The sequence below is a fragment of the Tupaia chinensis genome, unplaced genomic scaffold (assembly GCF_000334495.1).
Source record: "Tupaia chinensis unplaced genomic scaffold, TupChi_1.0 Scaffold142790_1, whole genome shotgun sequence".
Classification (NCBI taxonomy): Eukaryota; Metazoa; Chordata; class Mammalia; order Scandentia; family Tupaiidae; genus Tupaia; species Tupaia belangeri.
This window is the reverse complement of record NW_006202636.1, coordinates 51,501-71,324: the sequence shown is the minus strand read 5'-3', so window position 1 is coordinate 71,324 and position 19,824 is coordinate 51,501. Positions and strand designations below refer to the sequence as shown.

Sequence of the window (19,824 nt, the reverse complement as noted above, 5' to 3'; positions counted from 1 at the left end):
AAATCTCTCCAAAAAAAAAAAAAATAGGGCTTTGGAAATTTAATTATAAATTTTATTGTATTTGATATCAGTTAAATTTATATTCAGCAGTGAAAACTATATGACAAAAGTAAGTGAAAGAAGATGAGAGATAAGTAGGGGGAAAATAAGAAGACCAGCAGTAGGAGTAATGGCTATGTCGCTGGACTCTCATGTAGTCAACCATGGTTCGAGTTCTGGACATGGTAGCATAAACTCATGCTGGGCACATGTGCATGCATGCCCAAGATCCTGAGAGGAGAATGGAGGAGAAAAGATTGTGGTGTGGCCATCCCCCTGGGAGGTGATTTTTTGCTTTCTGTCTCTCTGTCTCTCTATCTCTCTGGCAAGCACACATGCCCTATAGCAAAAACCTCTCAAAAAAAGAAAGAGGAGACAATGTTGCTCTAGGAAGATCATATTATATGCACAAAGGTAGTAAGTATACCTCCTGTAGAAAATTTAACAACAGTTAAGAATGATTTGTTGATTTAGTCTTATCATTGATGCTTAACCCTATCTCTTCCTTTTAAATAGATTTTTACCATAGAGCACGTGTGCTCACTGGAGAGACAGAGACAGGGAGTGAGAAATCACCCCCCACACACATCCCAGGGGTGATGGCCAAGCTGCAATCCCTTCTCCTCCATTCTCCTCTCAGGATTTTGGGCACATATGCACACACCCTTGTCATGAGTTTGAAGTCACTGAGTCTGGGACTCAAACCGCGGTAGACTATGTGGGAGTCCAGTGATGCAACCATTATGCCATCTGCTGATGCCCAAACTTTATGATTTATAATGTGATATTGGGAGAAAAAAATTGTACTATATTTGATAGATTAAACAAAGGTCAAAGACCAGCAGATGGCATCAGAGTTGCATAATTGTACTTCCACGAAGTCAACCACAATCTGAGTTTCCTGACCCAAAGGCTTAAAACTCAAACCAGGTTCGTGTGTGCACATGGCCAAAATTCTAAGAGGAGAATGGAGGAGAAGGGATTGTAATGTGGCCATCCCCTCTGGAGGGTGATTTCTTGCTTTCTGTCTCTCTTCCTCTCCAGTATAATAATAATCATTATATACACTGTAAGAATGCACAGTGATTAAGTGTAAAACAATTCTCCCCATTACTGATCCTCTGGCAACCACTGGTCTGCTCTCTGTGAATTTACGTTTTCCGATGTGTCATCCTGTAATCACACGATATGTAAACTTTTTCATCTGGGCTATTTCATTTGCAAGACGTTTTCAAGGTTTATCTATGTTGTAGCATACTTCACTTTATGACTGAATTATACTACATTGTATAGGTAGGCAACATAAATGTATGTATTTATATGTGGATTGAGGTTTTTCTACCTTTCAGTTATTGTCAATACTGCTGCTACGAACCTTTTTGTACAACTAGGTGAGAATCTGTTTTCAAATTTGTGGAGTGCATAGCTAGGAACTGAATTACTGAGTCACATGATATACTAGTTTGACTTTTCGAAGATCTGCCAAACTGTCCCAGGGAAGTGGTTTCATCTTACTTTCCTACCAGTAATGCACTAGAGTTCTCATTTCTCTGCATGTTTACCAACATGTAATTATTAATATTACTATTATTATTATAGCCATACTATTGTCTGTACAGTGGTATCTCATTGTGATTTTGGCTTGTATCTTCTTAACAACTAAAGAAGCTGAGCATTATTTCCTGTGCATGTTAGTCATTTTTGTATCTTTTTGTTTTGTTCTGTGTTGTTTTTACTCAAGTAATTAGTTCATTTTTTAAATGGATTGTTTTTCTTTTAGTTTAATATATTCTTGATGTTAAACCCTTTTCATATTAGCCTCCATGTCATCTACTGGCCCCATTGGTGTCATTTCTATAAATGCATTCAAATACCCAACATCATGGAGCTATCAGCCTTCATTTTATTTTTAACAGTTTGATAGTCTTAATTTATTTTATTTATGTATTTGATCTATTTGGATAATTTTGAGTAGATACGATAAATGCTTAAGATCATTAAAAAATGAGAGACTCATTTATATGATTTAAGAATTGAAAGGTTTTTATTGAACTTTTTAGAGCATTTTAAGTGTCTTAATAAGAGAATTAATTAGACAGAAGTGCCTAGTAACTGGAGAGAATTGCTTACCCTAACACTTTTTGCTCCTATTTAAAAATGACTTCCCCTAGTTCTAGGACACACAAGCAAATCTGTGCATTAAATTCTCTCAATTACATATTAAATTAAATGCAAAGTAAGTAAATTATAATATTTTTGAATCAGTGAAGTAACTCTGTTAAATAACTAACAACCTCATGCTTAAAACAACTCTCTTTTTTAATTGCCAAAGAGTGCATGCACTCACCAGAAAGAGAGAGAGAAAGCAAAAAGTATTCTCAAATTGATCATGGTCATGCCACAATTCCTTCTTACATTTTTCAGTCCTGTCAGGATTTGGGTATGCATGCACACTGCCATGTTTTTCAAGCTGCTGGTTATGGCTCTAGAACCTAGTGGTCAGCCTTGTGGGATCCACCTTAACCACCAGGCCATGGGTTGGCTCTATGTATCAATTTTTAAAAATATATTATATGCTGCTTTTTAGGTTAGCTTTATACAGTATAGTCTTAAAGTGAAGCTCATCTTTTATTAAGTCAAATCTAGGGGACAGGCATGGTGGTTAGAACACTGGATTCCCACATGGCTCACCAAGCTTTAAGTCCCAGACAGCAGCTTGAAAACCATGCTGGTCACATGGGTATGTGTCCGAAGTCCCAACAACAGAATGGAGAAGGGATTGCTTTGTGGCCATCTACCCTGGGGATTATTTTTCACTTTCCCCCTCTCTGTCTTATTCTGTCTCTCTCTCTGCAAGTTAACACAGTCGATGGCAAAACCTAAAAAACAAAACAAAACAAAACCCAAAAAACTAGGAACAAAGGTTAACTAATTTGCTTGGAGATAGCCTTATTATAAATTTATCACTAAGCCTTAGCCATCATTTTACAAAGTTGTTTAATATGAAAAATGAGAAGCTATTTTTAAAATGATGCTGAAGAGCACAGAGATAACACAGAAAAGAGAACAGATTTTTTTTTTACATAAAATCTCTATATTTTATGTCAGACTCTGAAAAAAAAATCCAACTCTAGTGTAAGCAACTGTAATACACAGCAGATAACGTAATAGTGTTGCTCTAATCACACAGTTCACCCTGGTTACTCATTACTTAATGGTAATAATTTACTTTCAACGTGCTTTTGTTGATAAAATGTTATGTGGCTTGCAAAATGTGTATCACAGAGCCTGGAACAGAGGAAGCATTCAATGAATCTCATTTTTTTTTTAAGAGGTTTTTTGCTATAGGGCATATGCACTCGCCAGAAAGACAGAGAGAGACAGAGAGACAGAAAGTGAGAAATCACCCCCCAGGGGGGATGGCCACCCCAAAATCCCTTCTCCTCCATTCTTCTCTTGGGATCTTGGGCACACACGCACACATGCCTGGCATGAGTTTAAGCCAACGAACAGATCTGGGACTCAAACCGCAGTCGACTACATGGGAGTTCAGCGACATAGCCATTACGCTAACTGCTGGTCCCATGAATCCCAATTTTAATTATGATGATGATGGTGTAATTCTGATGATGATCATGATAACATCCTTATTATATTTAAAGAAAATTTTAGAAAATCGTTTTCAGGAATTATAAATTCAGTCACCATAAGTTTAAAATTCTTTATCTACTTTACCATCTAGCAGAAAGCCAGGTTGGACTTTCCAGTAAAACACAGAAAATATAAACTTAAAAATAAATTCTCTGAAGTGATTAAACTACTACATATAGAATAGATTAAAATATTCTTTGGATTATATTGTTTGTTTGCTTTGCTTATTTTATAGTGATTCCTTATTACTTTTTTATTTTTCAGATCAACTTAAGAAAAAAACTGTGAATTTAATGATACTTTACTTACAAGATATGATTTTCTACAATGAATTTTGCTTACTTTCGTTTTTCTATTCCTCCTGTTTTCCTCTATGTAAATTTCTCTTTTGGGCTTTTTATTTACTCTTGTTATATTACAACTTCCTTTACCTATTTTTTTCTTTGTCTTACTTCCATCAGTTAACTCACTTTTTCCATGATGCTAAAAATAACTCTTTCTTCTGACTCTGGAGAGAGTAAAATTCTGGTATAAGAACATATCTGTGGGACTCTCATGGTGCCTGCTCTCCCACAGTCTGATTCTGAGGAAAACTCTCCTCTACCATGCCAACCAAAGGCATAGTCGCTTACATTGAGTTCCACACAATCAACTCTCTGGTTTTAGTCCCAAACATGGTGACTTGAAAAACACATCTGGTACATGTGCATACACCACAAAATGCCAAAGGGTAACTGAAGGAGAAGAGACAGTGAAGTAGTCATTCCCTCTGGAGGAGGAGAAGGGCTGTTTTCTTGCTTTCCCTCTTCCTCTCCATCTCTGTCTCTCTCTGGTGAGTACATGTGCTCTCTTAACAAACTTAAAAAAAAAAAAAATCTACTGCAGACACTCCTAAAAAAATGTTTTACACATGGATGGTTCCTTGTAAACAATGTTGATATTCTCTGCCTTGTTGACTAAAGCCACGTCTGACTGGATTAGGAGCAAAGATTATGGCACAGTGATTAGAATCTCCATTCTACAGTCTAGAGACTTAGATTCAAATCACTGATTTACTCGTTACCAGTAGAAATTTTGTCATTTCATTGGCTCCTTCTCAGATCTTTCTTCTGGACACAGAGTAGATCTACTTCATGATTTTTTTCCCAGGATTCAGTTGATTAGTATCCTAATGGATTGCTTAGCCCTTAGCAGATACCTAACTGACTGGAAGCACTAAATAAACAGCTCCTGTTACACCAATGTTAAATAACATAATAACATGTGGGTGAAAGTATTTATGAATATTTACATTCCAAATTAGGCCAGTGGAATAATTAATTGAACTTAATAATTACCTTCTTTAATTTCAACTGTGAAGTTATTCATCTGTGTAAACATGTGTCATGTTTTATTTGCTTCTTTGTTCAATAAATGTTCTAGAAGAAAACAGTATGTTAAACAAAAAACTTAATAAGTTAGGACCAGCAGTTAGGGTAATGGCTATGTCACTGGACTCCCATGTAGTCGACCGTAGTTCGAGTCCCGGACCCGGTGACTTAAACTCACGCCAGGCGCGTGTGCATGCGTGCCCAAGATCCCAAGAGGAGAATGGAGGAGAAGGGATTGTGGTGTGGCCATCCCCCCTGGGGGGGGTGATTTCTCACTTTCTGTCTCTCTGTCTCTCTCTGTCTTTCTGGCAAGCGTATGTGCCCTATAGCAAAAACCTCTCAAAAATAAAAATAAAAATAAAAATAAAAAACTTAATTTTATGTCAGTGTATATAATCCTTCTTTTTTTTAGTTTGTTCTTTTTTTTAATTTCATTTTCTTTTATACAGTCAATCACATTATTTAGCTTACAATGTGACTATTTTAACATGTGAACATTTCTCCCTAGTCCAGTTGACTAAACTATAAAATATCTTCAACAGAAATTGGCACATTTCTTTGTCTTATTAATGCTTTTCTTCCCCATTTTTCTTCTAATTGTTCTTCCTCAAACCTTACTCTTTCACACACACTATATCTGTATTTACATTCATTTACTGTGTTTCTATATCCTTTAGGCAATCACTTTCAGTCATAGAGTGCAGACACTCGGTATATATTAAGTGGGGACATACAATGCCTCTCCTTCATAGCCTGGCTTGCTTCACTCAGCAGTAAGTCTTCCATATTCATCCACTTCCTATCAAAAGCCAGAGTTTTTTTTTATGGCTGAATAGTATTCCATAGAGTATATATGCCATAGTTTTTCGATCCATTCATCTGTTCGTAGGTATTTAATCCTTCTTAACACATTCATTTTTTTTTCTTTGTTCTGTGACATCAGAATGGGATGTTTATTTTTGTTTTTCTGAAAATATATGAAATGAAATTAGTAATTAAAATATATGCATGTTTGCATCATCCTCTAATCTCTGGCTTCACTTCATCCTTTCTCTTTGACTCCTATTTCAGACATCTTTTGAGTTTTGCTATTGCTTCTCTTTATATTGTAGTTACTATGTTAAGAATAATTTGCCTGCTTACCTTGACTAAGTCCAAAAATTATGTAATTCAAGTTTTTTTTTTTTTTCCATGAGAAACTATTTTGGAAGGGAGTAGTGGTCTGAGCAGTGTGGTAACTATGATTATGATAGACTCCGTAGATGAATATATGTCTTCGTTTCTGCATCTTTCTTTGAGAGTCTAGTCTTACATGTGCATCTCCTTTCAGAGGAGAGGAGAATGCAATTCCAGATGGATAAGTAATGCAGAAGTTTTTCATGGGATTAAATGTCACAGATAATAAGATGCCGAATCCTTCCCTAAATTCCATTCCAAGAAATAGTCAAGCATAGCATATCATCACCTGTGTTCACTACATAGGAGGATAAATGGGAGAGAACTCACATAATATATTTAACTCATGTTTTTCTAATTTGGGATATTATTTTACTGATATGGGAAAGAAAATATAATTTAATTAATACTTTTTTCCCAAACTTCTTTTTCTTTTTTCTTTCCTTCTATTTCTACTCTTTTCATTCTAATTCACTTTCTGTCTCACTCTTTCTCAGTACTTTATCCAGTACTGTCTTAATTCCTTCCCTTTCTGCCTCATTTACTGTTTCTTTCTTTTCCTTTCTTTCCTTCCTTGATCCCCTCTATTTTTCTTTTATTTTCTTTTTACCTTCCGTCTTTCCTTCAATTTTTTCATACTTCCTTTCCATCTTTATTTCTCAAACTATCCACCTTTCTTTCCATTGTTCCTTTAGTTTTTCTTTCTTTTTTCTTTTCCTTCTTCTCTTGATTTTAATTTTCATTTTGCTTACTATGTTTTTCCACACACATACACAAACCCAACCATTATTAAAGGTTCAAAAAAGTTAACGGTCACATGTCTGTGAGTAAGGAAAGGGACAGAAAGATAATCATGTAATTAAATACTTGGAGAAAAACAAGGATGATAAAAGAAGAAAAGATATGAGAAGGACCCAGAAACGTCATTTCATCATTGCTTCTACTTGTAGGTTAGCAGATGACATCATTATATCCTGGTGAGTGACACTGTCTTACCAAGATAACCCTCTTTGATGCAAAGATACATAATTAAGCTTCTAAATTTTGTAAACATGATGTACCAACTGGCAAAGAATAGAGAAAAATATATAGGACATAGCTTCTCCTCCATAAAATAAACTTAGCAAAAATTATATCATTTAAAGGATTTTTCTTTTCATCATTCTTCCACCTGTGGTCTCACTTGAGAGACCCTAGCTTTAACCTCTTGAATGTTTTCTTCCTCATCACACCTCCTTGGCTCACTCATTACATCTGAAGTGGGAGTTTGTTATCAGTTCAAATTCATAGTATCCAAGCACACTTCAGCCTTGTATAAATTTAGTGTTATGAAATGTGCTTAAAGAATTTTTACTCTGAGCTTATTTTTAGGAAGTTTTATGGGGTTGTAACAAATATATGTATTTTTTCTCTCTCTCTCTCTTTCTCTCTCTCTCTCTTTTTCTCTCGGTGTTTGCTGTATGACATGTGTACTCAGTAAAGAGAGGTAGAGAATGGGAAAGTGAGAAATTACCCCCTCCCCAGGAGAGATGGCCATTCTTAATCCCTTTTTCTCCATTCTCTACTTGGGATTTTGGGTATGCACACACACAGGCCTGGTGTGATTTTCAAGGACTCGAGCCACAGTCAGCCATATAAGAATTCAACCCCTTAACCACCACACTGCCTGCTGGTCCCTCCTCTCAAATTTTTTTTAAAGAATTATCTATTTAAATTTTATTTATTCATTCACTTTTTTTTTATTCGACCAGAAAGAGAAAGAGAAAGTGAGAAAGCAGGCCAGCAGGTCCAATACTCGAACCATGGTCAGCCATGTGGAAATATCCAGTGCCTTAACCACCACGCTGGTCCTCCTTCCTCTCAAATCTTAATTCCAGTTTAAACCTGTCATTAATTTTCTCTAGTAAAATTTAAAAATTTTATCTGTTGTAGGGGGCCAGCAGGTGGCATGGTGGTTAAGGGCACTGGACTCCCACATGGCTGACCATGGTTCAAGTCCTGGACCTGGTGGCCTGCTTTCTCATTTTCTCTCTCTATTTCTCTCTCACTCTGTCCCTCTCTTGTTAAATTAATAAATAAATAAAGCTAAATAAAATAATTCTTTAAAAAATTTTTATCTGTTGTAATTTTCAATTCTACATTCTTCTTTATAATTTTTATGCATTTACTGTTATTCCATGTCTGACAGCTCATTATCTCATTTCTTTCATTCTTTATAGTGTTATCCTTTAGTTTATTTTTTAAAGAATTATTTTATTCAAGTTTATTTACTATTATTATTTTAAATTTGACCAGAGAGAGACAGAGAGAGTTAGAGAGAGAAAATGAAAAAGCAAGCCAACAGGTCCAGACTCGAACCTCAGTCAGCTATGTGGAAGTCCAGTGCCTTTAATCACCATGCCATATGCCAGCCCCTATTACTTAGTTTTTAAAACTTACTTAATAACATATTTTATTCTGTCTTTTGTCTTTTAGTGACAATCTTGAAGTCTTTTCAGAGATAGCTATCATTGGTTGCTTTGGGAGGGAGTTTTGTTTTTGTTTTTGTTTTGTTTTGTTTTGTTTTGTTTGATTTCCTATTTCTGTTCATGTCTTAGAACTTTTTGTCTAGGATTAATACAGAGAACCAGCTATGTCAATGGACTCCCACGTAGTCAACCGCGGTTCAAGTTCCAGACCCAGTGGCTTAAAACTCACAATGGGCGTGTGTGCATATGTGCCCAAGATCCTGAGAGGAGAAGGGAGGAGAAGGGATTGCGGTGTGGCCATCCCCCCTGGGGGCTGATTTCTCGCTTTCTGTCTGTTTCTCTCTGTCTGTCTGGCGAGCGCACGTGCCCTATAGCGCTGCGGGGGGCCCATCCCCCTTAGTCTAAAAAAAAAAAAAAAAAAGAATTAATACATATTGGGATCAGCAGTTAGCGTAATGGCTATGTCGGTGGACTCCAATATAGTCAACCACAGTACAAGTCTTGGACCCAATGGCTTAAGCTCACACTGGGCGCATGTGCGTGCGTGCCCAAGATGGCAAGAGGAAAATGGAGCAAGGATTGTGGCATGGCCATCTCCCCTGGGGGGGGTGATTTCTCACCTTCTGTCTCCCTCTTTCTCTCTGTCTTTCTGGTGAGCGCATGTGCCCTATAGGAAAAAACTTCTAAAAAATTAATACATATCAAATACTATATATAATATACTCATTCTGGAATCTGATTATTCTCCCCCATCTGGAAATTGGTGTTTTTAATGTTTACTGTTTGTTTGTTCAGTGACTTACCTAGATTAACTCTCTAGAGCCTTTCTCTTTCTCAATGTGTGATTGCTGGTGTCTCTTCCTGAGCATTTGTATCTGTGTCACAACACAGATACGACTTTAAAACATTTAAAACTGGCTTCCCAGAAATCATCCCCACATCATCGTATATTATTAGTGCATAGGGAATAGTTTTCCTTGAAAATTTTTTTTTCAATTTCATGTTTGCCTCTGTGTTCAAATGCTAATACAGACCTTTAAATTTCTAAAACTGTCTTCCCATAAATCATTTCTGAGAAGGATATATGAGAGAACACGGAATTATGTTTCAGAGGTTGTGATTAAGCATCTTGAACCAGTAAGGTTTTTCCCCTTAGTGGATAAATTAGTGTTTATTTTAGGAGATTCATTAATTATCTAGGAAATCAACTACTTTTCCCCACATTTTATTGTCTGTATACTCAAGGCCTCATGTTCAACCATAGGTAAAACTTTCTTCTCTTTTATTGTTGATATTTGTAGCCTCATGTATGCATGCAGCCTTCTGTACCACAGGGTAGATGTGAAATGCAGGTGTACTATGACTACATTGTTACGTGGAAATTTTTGGATTATCTGCTGCTAGTCAGTAGCTTGGTCCAGCCAATAATGTAAAGGTGGCTGCAAAGATGACCTTCCTGGGTTGCTTGAAATTGTTCCTACATTGCCCTATAGTTGCATTATTGTTTTCTGAAAAATTCCTGAACATACGTTTTTCAGTGGTCTAGCTCCATATAAATTTAGGACCTCCTGGAAGCTAGAGTGTTGGGTCTCATGGCCTCCATGGTCGTGGTACACTGCTAACCTGGAGAACAAGAAGAGCTCCAGAGTAAAATATCACTGTTCTCTGTGAGATGTCACAGTTTTTCTTGAATAAATGTTTTTCAATTTCAGGTTTGCCTTTGCCATTTTCGAGAGTTCTAAAATGGTCATTTTTGACAATTCATCCAATCTTACTGATGCCTTTGAATAGATTTTCCAAATAATTTATCCATTTTGAAAGTCCCCTATGTTATTTTCAGAGAAAACATTTTTCTTCAAATTTAGAAGGCTTCTCATCTATTTCTTTCCTGTTAGTTTTGTGTAACAATGACTAAATCCAAAGTACAACTGCAAGCATATTTTTTCTATCTGATTTATTTTCTTGCACATTTTTCTTTACATTTGCACTCTTGAAGCTATCTGAAATAATTATGAAACAGTTTAATTTTTTTACACTGACATAGTTTATTCAATAGAGATACAACATTATTTCTTTCTGTAAAAGTGTGTTTTTAAATTTTATATCTTATTTTGAGTGATCAAAAAAGTAATTGATGTGTTTTTTTCCATAAAGTCCCAGATGATAGATGTCTTAGGGTTTGTAGACTCTCTTGTCTCTATCACTACTCAGTTCTGCCCTTATACAGCCATAGGAAACATATAAATTAATTAGTATGACTCACTCCAATAAAGCTGAATTTACAAAAAACAGGTAACTATGGTCTTGTAATGATTTTGACTCCGAAGCCATAGTTTCTTGACTTACTATGAATAGATCTTACTCTAGAATAGATAATCTTTAACATCTGAAAATTATCCATTTTTTTTTGAGAGATATTCACTGTAGGGCGCGTGCGCTCTCCAGACAGACAGAGAGAGACATAGAGACAGAAAGCAAGAAATCACCCCCCAGGGGGGATGGTCACGCCGCAATCCCTTCTCCTCCATTCTCCTCCCGGGATCTTGGGCACGCACGCACACGCGCCTGGCGTGAGTTTTAAGCCACCGGGTCCAGGACGTGAACCGCGGTCGACTAAGTGGGAGTCCAGCGACATAGCCATTACGCTAACTGCTGGTTCCCTGAAAATTATCCATTTTTGAAATTTGTTTTTATTTATGTGTAAATAAAAAGGTGAATAATTATTTCCTTAAATACTAGATTCTTTAATAAGTTATTGATAATAGTTTTAATACAAGTTGTTTTCAAATTACTAGATGAACAATTTGATTAGGGCACTGATAACCTTTCTAGTGATCATAGGCAACAGTTTAAGCAAAGGTTCTGTCACTGCTTACCATGAACGTCTGCATATGCAGCACTCCTGTTGCTTACGCACTAAACCACGACCACACATTTTCAGTGTTTGTTTCAGCACTTTATTTAATGGCAGTACATTATGAATTGAGCAGTACAATTAATTTTGGTCTTTGTCAAAAAGCAGTTATGCTAGTTTGACACAACTGTATTGTTTTTCACTCATACAAATTAATATGATTATACCTTTTATGGTACTTCTCTGGGTCAACTCTATTCAAAATAGTTACTCAGGACTTTGACAGTCTACTTTCTTCTCCTTTTTCAGAGTCTTTGCTTCCTACCCAAAACCCTGAGGAGGGGTGGGAAAATGTTACAAAACAAATGAGAATAGAAAAATAATTACTTGAAATAGTTTATTGTCAAAATTATAAGTGACATAGATTATTGTTGTTCATATTTTATTGGTCATAACTCAGACATGTAATTCCACCTGAGTGTAATAGAGGTGGAGGACATGTACATACTATGTGTGTTCAAGGAGAGAGTAACTGTTTCTTAGGGAACACTTGGAGTCTATACCACATGAAGCATAAGTTAGAGAATTAATGACATGGGGATATTTAACGGATAAAGCAATAAAAACTTTAGGTCTAGCAAAAAGGACCAAATCAATTTGAGACATTATCAAAAGAACTATGAGAATAAAAAAGCATTTCTTGTACTAAGAAAATGGAATACAATAACGTTTGTGTTCTTTTCAGACAGGAGGAAATAATTTTTTTCAGGCTGGTGAGTCATTCCCTCACTAACAAAGAGAGACTCTACTCCTATACTCAGACTCGGCCTCAAGAGAAGTTGTTGGAAAAGGGTCGACTTCCAAACTCCTCTCACAAATCCCCAGATACACCAGGCTAATATAGATAGTCTGCTTTCAGGATCACTCTGACATTTTCAGAGGATAAAGACTGATTTATTTTTTTCAGTGAATATAATTCTGGACCCAGGAACAGCTTATCCCCACCTCATCTTGTTTTTTTGTTTTTTTGTTTGTTTTGAGAAGCTTTTCGCTATAGGGAGCGTGTGCTCGCCAGACAGACAGAGAAAGACAGAGAGACAGAAAGCGAGAAATCACCCCCCAGGGGTGATGGCCACGCCACAATCCCTTCTCTTCCATTCTCCTCTCGGGATCTTGGGCACGCATGCACATGTGCCTGGCATGAGTGTTAAGCCACCAGGTCCGGGACGCAAACCGCGGTCGACTACGTGGGAGTCCAGCAACATAGCCATTACGCTAACTGCTGGTTCCCTCCACCTCATCTTGTTTGAAGGGAGCAAACAGGTGACTCGTGGAGAGAAGGCTCAAGATCTGCTTAAGACTCCACAGAGATTTTATTCTCTTCCCTGTGTGCTAGGTCAACAGGTCATTAGTGGGGCAATGTTTCTAGGAGGTGTAGGTTGGGGACAGTGAAACCCGGGATCTTAGAATTTGTACACATACTGTAATAAGAAAGGGGAATATTTGCATAAAATGTGACGGTGGGTTTTGGGCTATCAGATTTTATAAAGGTGAGTACTGGGCTCACCTTTCCAGAAACACAGCTAACTGTAATAAAGCATGCTACCAAGTGTATATATTCTTTGGAGATGAGGACGGACATTTCTCATTCTATAACATGTCAAACAATCTATGTATTCCTCCTTTTCTGAAGTCTCTTGAGGTCTTTTTTTTAGGCTTTGGTCCAGTGACTCAGGACATTGGACTATCTTTTTTTTTTTGGAGAGGTTTATTTTTTGCTGTAGGGCGCGTGCACTCACCAGACAGACAGAGAGAGACATAGAGACAGAAAGCAAGAAATCACCCCCCAGGGGGGATGGTCACGCCGTAATCCCTTCTCCTCCATTCTCGCGTCTTAGCCACCGGTTCCGGGACACGAACCGCGGTCGACTACGTGGGAGTCCAGCGACATAGCCATTACACTAACTGCTGGTTCCCGACATTGGACTATCTTGTTGAGGGCCTAAAGCAACACAGTTCAGTACTAACCCTAATCATGTTCCCATTTCAGTTCTAGATACACCACGATCTCCTTAGTTCAGTGAGGACTGAAGCATCTACTTATTATATGACTCCTCCTATTCGAGAGCAAATTATTTTTATCCTTTTCTATGGTCTTCTGACCATTTAATCTCCCTACTAAACTGTCTCCCCCAAAGTATTATCCATTGTGAAGATGTCTGTATCCATTTGTGATATGATAAATGAAAAAAATGTTTATGTATGAAACACACACATGTGCTCATATAATAGTAATATCACTATAAGTTTATATATTATATTAGACAGTGTATTGTTCATAGAGTGTGGAAAATTTTTAAATAGTTGACAAAGATAGAAAAAAGATTACCTTTTAATTTATACTTTTTTGTAAGTTGGGATTTGTACTAGGTTTATAAAATGTTTTTCATAAAAAGAAATAGGTTTAAATAAATGAATAATTCAAGGGTTCTTGCTTGTCTAATTCTGAATGACATTCAGAGAAAAACAAATGTTTACAAATATATCCTTCAGTTTCTTCTATGTGAATTTCACCTACATTATTATATCTTTATATTTTTAACATCTTCGTGTCCTTCTGAAACATTTACTCCATCCTATGTGTTCTTATAAGCATTTATATTGTAAGAAAACTAGCCAAAGAAAATAGCCAGAAATTTTTCAAATACTGCTTTAATTAAGAATAATGGCTATAATAAAATAACAATACACTTTTTTTTTCAGAAACAGTAAATATAGATCTTATGATCTGACACAACAGGCAGGCCTCTGAAATCTGGGATGTAATAATAAAAATTTTTTTCTTCTTCCTTTTTTTGGAGAGGTTTTTGCTATAGGGCATGTGCTCTAGCCAGAAAGATAGAGAGAGACAGAAAGTGAGAAATCACCCCCCGGGGGGGATGGCCACACCGCAATCCCTTCTCCTGCATTCTCCTCTCGGGATCTTGGACACGCACGCACACACGTCCGGCGTGATTTTAAGCCACCAGGTCCGGGACTCGAACCGCGGTCAACTACATAGGAGTCCAGCAACATAGCCGTTACGCTAACTGCTGGTACAAATAATAAAATTTGTAAAGCATTAAAATGTTTTAAAATATTTTTAAAAATTTTAAAAAGGAAATGTTGCATTCAGTTAATCAGCTTCATGTTTAATTAAATGACTTTAAATTAAAAAATTAAAAGCTTCATAGTGTTTTCTCAGAAACTAACCAAAAGTTAGAGTCCTATGCAATTTGGAGACCCAAAGTGGGTGCTGGGCAACTAGAGATGACTCCTGGTGTAGAACTTTATAAAGTTAGTCCTCGGAGTACATGGCACCATGACTCTGGGCAGTAAATACAGAGGAATGATGCTCTGTAAAGGAGGTAGGAACATGATCAGCCAGTGGAGCTGAGGGGCCCAGCTGCAGGCAGGACCTTTCATTTGATGGTTTATCTTCCATGCTCGTGGCTCTGTCTTCATAAATGGTGATTTCAATCATTCGGAGTCCTCTCTCAATGGGATCTGTCAGGAGGAGGCCTTGAGGAGCACATATCTTTTCATTCTGCTCTTGAATGTATTGGAAATTTCTTCAGAAATTTTTCATAATGAGCCATTCTTACCAGGGTTAACTGGCAACTCGTTATGGTTTTAATTTGCATTTTCTTTATGACAAGAGACTGAATATTTTTCATATGCCTCTTGGCTATTTGTAAGTGTTCCTTCAAGAGCTGATTATTCCATTTATTTGCTCATTTTTTAAATCGGATTATTCCATCAAATTGAAAGAATGAGGAAGTATCTAGTAAATTCAGGTTATAATCTGTAAGATTTAGTTTACATCCTAAGAGATGAAAGTGAGTGCAGGTCATTTTACAAGAAATAAAAGGTGGGTTGCTCCTGAGTTCTTATGTAGAGTAATCATTTGAATTTCAAATTTACTTTTATGAGCTTTTAATGCATAGGAGAATCATGGAGAAAGTGAAGAACCGATGGGGGTAAATTTCTGTAGTAACCTTTTGGGTGAACAGGCTGTGAATATGTAGGAGGCTAGAGACAGAAGGAAAAAAGAAAGAGAACCAGCTACTTTCAATGTCCCAGGTAGATTTTCCATAAATGATAGGGTCAACAAGTCTAGATAGTAAAAACAAACACGTTCTTTACAAGGTACATACATATATATCTGGGAAGTTAATTTGAGAACATTTTATTTAAATCTCTATTATATGCTTTTCTCTGGAAAATCATATTAACAGAACCTATAAAATAAAAAAGAAAGACAGATTTTTTTAGAGTTTATTTGAGATGTGTGTGTATATCTTTCTATTAACGTATAATACATTTTCTTTATGACAAGAGACTGAATATTTTTCATATGCCTCTTGGCTATTTGTAAGTGTTCCTTCAAGAGCTGATTATTCCATTTATTTGCTCATTTTTTAAATCGGATTATTCCATCAAATTGAAAGAATGAGGAAGTATCTAGTAAATTCAGGTTATAATCTGTAAGATTTAGTTTACATCCTAAGAGATGAAAGTGAGTGCAGGTCATTTTACAAGAAATAAAAGGTGGGTTGCTCCTGAGTTCTTATGTAGAGTAATCATTTGAATTTCAAATTTACTTTTATGAGCTTTTAATGCATAGGAGAATCATGGAGAAAGTGAAGAACTGATGGGGGTAAATTTCTGTAGTAACCTTTTGGGTGAACAGGCTGTGAATATGTAGGAGGCTAGAGACAGAAGGAAAAAAGAAAGAGAACCAGCTACTTTCAATGTCCCAGGTAGATTTTCCATAAATGATAGGGTCAACAAGTCTAGATAGTAAAAACAAACACGTTCTTTACAAGGTACATACATATATATCTGGGAAGTTAATTTGAGAACATTTTATTTAAATCTCTATTATATGCTTTTCTCTGGAAAATCATATTAACAGACCCTATAAAATAAAAAAGAAAGACAGATTTTTCAGAGTTTATTTTAAATGTGCGTGTATATCTTTCTATTAACGTATATCTGTCTAGATTATATCTCCTTGTCTTTGTACTCATGGGAAGTCATTTTTATTGCCATATGTAACTGGAGAAGAACAAAGTGCACTTGAGAATTCCATTCTCTGAAACGGCCAGATTTGTAACTACTCTTATATTCCTGTAGCTTGGGGTGAATGGGAGGAAGACAGCTGAGTGGTTTGATTGAACTTTCCAGGTACATCAGTACTCTAGATGTAACTCAAGAAAAAGGGCTGTGCAGCATACCTGTGTAACCGATATTTTTTGGTGATGATTATTAAACCAGGTAAGTGTAGAAAGAGATTTTTATCATAAGAAAGAAAAGGGCAGTGTTGGTATGTGTTTGTGTTCGTGGGTGTCTGTGTTTACAGAAAACTTGAGAAAAGTTAATAGCAACAGTAAGGATTTAGGAAAAAAAGGCTTAGATTTAGATTTTCTGACTCTTATGATGTGTCTATATTTGTTCTAATTTATTTCTTTCCTCCATTAGAAAACTACCATGATTTTACTAGAAAAGCTATAATCTTCTATAGCATTAGACACCAGTCTTTCACATTACTCTATTGGTTCTCAGGCTTCTTGTCTGGATTTATTTCTATTGGTTCTGTGTCCATTTTATAATTCCTATATTTTCACAGTTTCCCTCAGGGTTTTTTTGTTTGTTTGTTTTGTTTTTTGGTTTTTTTTTTTTTTTTTTTTTTTAATCTACTGACAAGTTGTTCTAGTAACCCAAAGAAGGAGAAAGCAGCTGCCTCACCGCCCAGATATTTATTTGTCAGATGTTTCAATGCCTCATGATACAATAAAACCATGAAAAATTTCTTAACAGTTTAAATTGTTTTAATTAGTTTAATAGTTGGTGGGGCATCAATAATTACCCTGCATCTTTGTCTGGGAAGTCATTTTTATTGCCATATGTAACTGGAGAAGAACAAAGTGCACTTGAGAATTCCATTCTCTGGAACTGCCGGCTTTGTAGCTACTCATATTCCTGTAGCTTGGGGTGAATGGGAGGAAGACAGCTGAGTGGTTTGATTGAACTTTCCAGGTACATCAGTACTCTAGATGTAACTCAAGAAAAAGGGCTGTGCAGCATACCTGTGTAACCGATATTTTTTGGTGATGATTATTAAACCAGGTAAGTGTAGAAAGAGATTTTTATCATAAGAAAGAAAAGGGCAGTGTTGGTATGTGTTTGTGTTCGTGGGTGTCTGTGTTTACAGAAAACTTGAGAAAAGTTAATAGCAACAGTAAGGATTTAGGAAAAAAAGGCTTAGATTTAGATTTTCTGACTCTTATGATGTGTCTATATTTGTTCTAATTTATTTCTTTCCTCCATTAGAAAACTACCATGATTTTACTAGAAAAGCTATAATCTTCTATAGCATTAGACACCAGTCTTTCACATTACTCTATTGGTTCTCAGGCTTCTTGTCTGGATTTATTTCTATTGGTTCTGTGTCCATTTTATAATTCCTATATTTTCACAGTTTCCCTCAGGGTTTTTTTGTTTGTTTTGTTTCTTGGGGTTTTTTTGTTTTTTTTTTTTAAACGTTCTCAGTCCCCAGTGCCACGTGTGTATGTGTGTGGCCCCTGTGGACTTTCTCCCTGTGGGATAAGAACATGCTGAATCCTTTTTCTTCCTGGAACCCTATCCTCAAACTCAATCACTCACATAAATCTCACTGAAGAATTCACTCAGGAAAATCCTCTGAAAAGCTGTAATCTTAGGACCAGCAGTTAGTGTAATGGTTATGTCGCTGGGCTCCCATGTAGCTGACCATGGTTCACATCCTGGATCCGGTGGCTTAAACTCCCACCAGGCACGTGTGCGTGCATGCTCAAGATCCCGAGAGGAGAATGGAGAAGGGATTGTGGTGTGGCCATCCCCCAGAGGGTGATCTATAGCTTTCTATCTCTCTATCTCTGTCTGGTGAGTGCACACGCCCTATGAAAAAAAAAAAAAACCTCTCCAAAAGAACAAAAAAAACTGTAATCTTTTCCTATCTCCTCTCGCTTCTCAATCATCCTTCCAATAGCATGTAGATCAGAGTGGGCCTGTGAACAGGTAGGACTTCCCTCTCTCTACTGGGCTGGTGCTAACAGGTGAAGTTACCTCATTCAAATCACTCTCCACACCCAATATAGAAGCTCCCTAACCAACCCTAGACTCAGTCCTACAGCTTGGGCCAATCAGAGGATAGCATTTTCTTTTCCCATATTCTTTGTGATTAAAGGCTGAGGTGGGGGATTAGTTCTCCTGAGGAAATTTGATCTGAGTCATGCTTTTCCAATTTAATTTTTTTGGGAGAGGTTTCTGCTATAGGGTGCATGTTCCCACCAGAGAGACAGAGAAAGACAGAAAGTGAGAAATCACCCCCACCTCCAAGGGGGGATGGCCACTCTGCAATCCCTTCTCCTCCATTCTCCTCTCAGGATCTTGGGCACGCATGCATACATGCACCCAGTATGAGTTTAAGTCACCGGGTACAGGACTCGAACAATAGTCAACTACATGGGAGTCCAGCGACATAGCCATTACGCTAACTGCTGATCCCAATTCTCCATTTTTTTTTTCAACAAAGAAGTGACAAAAGCACTGCATTTAAATCATACAGAAGTCAACATCTCTAAGGTTCCATTTTGTATGTGTGAATTCATAATGAACAATTCACACACACTCATATCAGCTGTCCTAATCATGGTGCTAGCTTTGTTTTATTAAGTTGCATCTGGGGACTTTGTAGGAAAAGATAAGTTTATGAATGGATAAAGTGATAGGCCTGGATATTGTTAGCACTGGAGTTCTGATTAGCAAAAGTATTAGACAAATTTTTAGTATTTATAAAGGGATCTATCATCTCATTATTCACTACTCACACTGGACCAAACATACTGTGTTAAGCTACAGAAAACAATGTTGGTAAAATATTTCTAGTCTCCAGACTCATGCAGGATCCACAAACTCTAATGTAAGATGAATGTTAAAGAAATGGAAGATATTTAGCCTCTGAGAGAGAAATCGTTGCCAGATGTGGCAGTGATTTTATTTATTTTCAAATACATAAAAGACTATCCATTTTTTTTTCTTTTCTTTTTTTTTGAAGCGGTTTTTACTATAGGGCGTGTGCACTCACCAGACAGACAGAGAGAGACAGAGAGACAGAAAGTGAGAAATCACCCCCCAGGGGGGATGGCCACGCCGCAATCCCTTCTCCTCCATTCTCCTCTCG

General features: G+C 36.8%; 1 pseudogene; it reads right to left on the bottom strand.

Annotated features, from left to right (window-relative positions):
• LOC102500135 (RNA-binding protein with multiple splicing 2 pseudogene) overlaps positions 1–11,639 on the bottom strand; it is a 61,227-nt pseudogene extending 49,588 nt beyond the window's left edge.
• Positions 11,640–19,824: the final 8,185 nt, after the last annotated feature.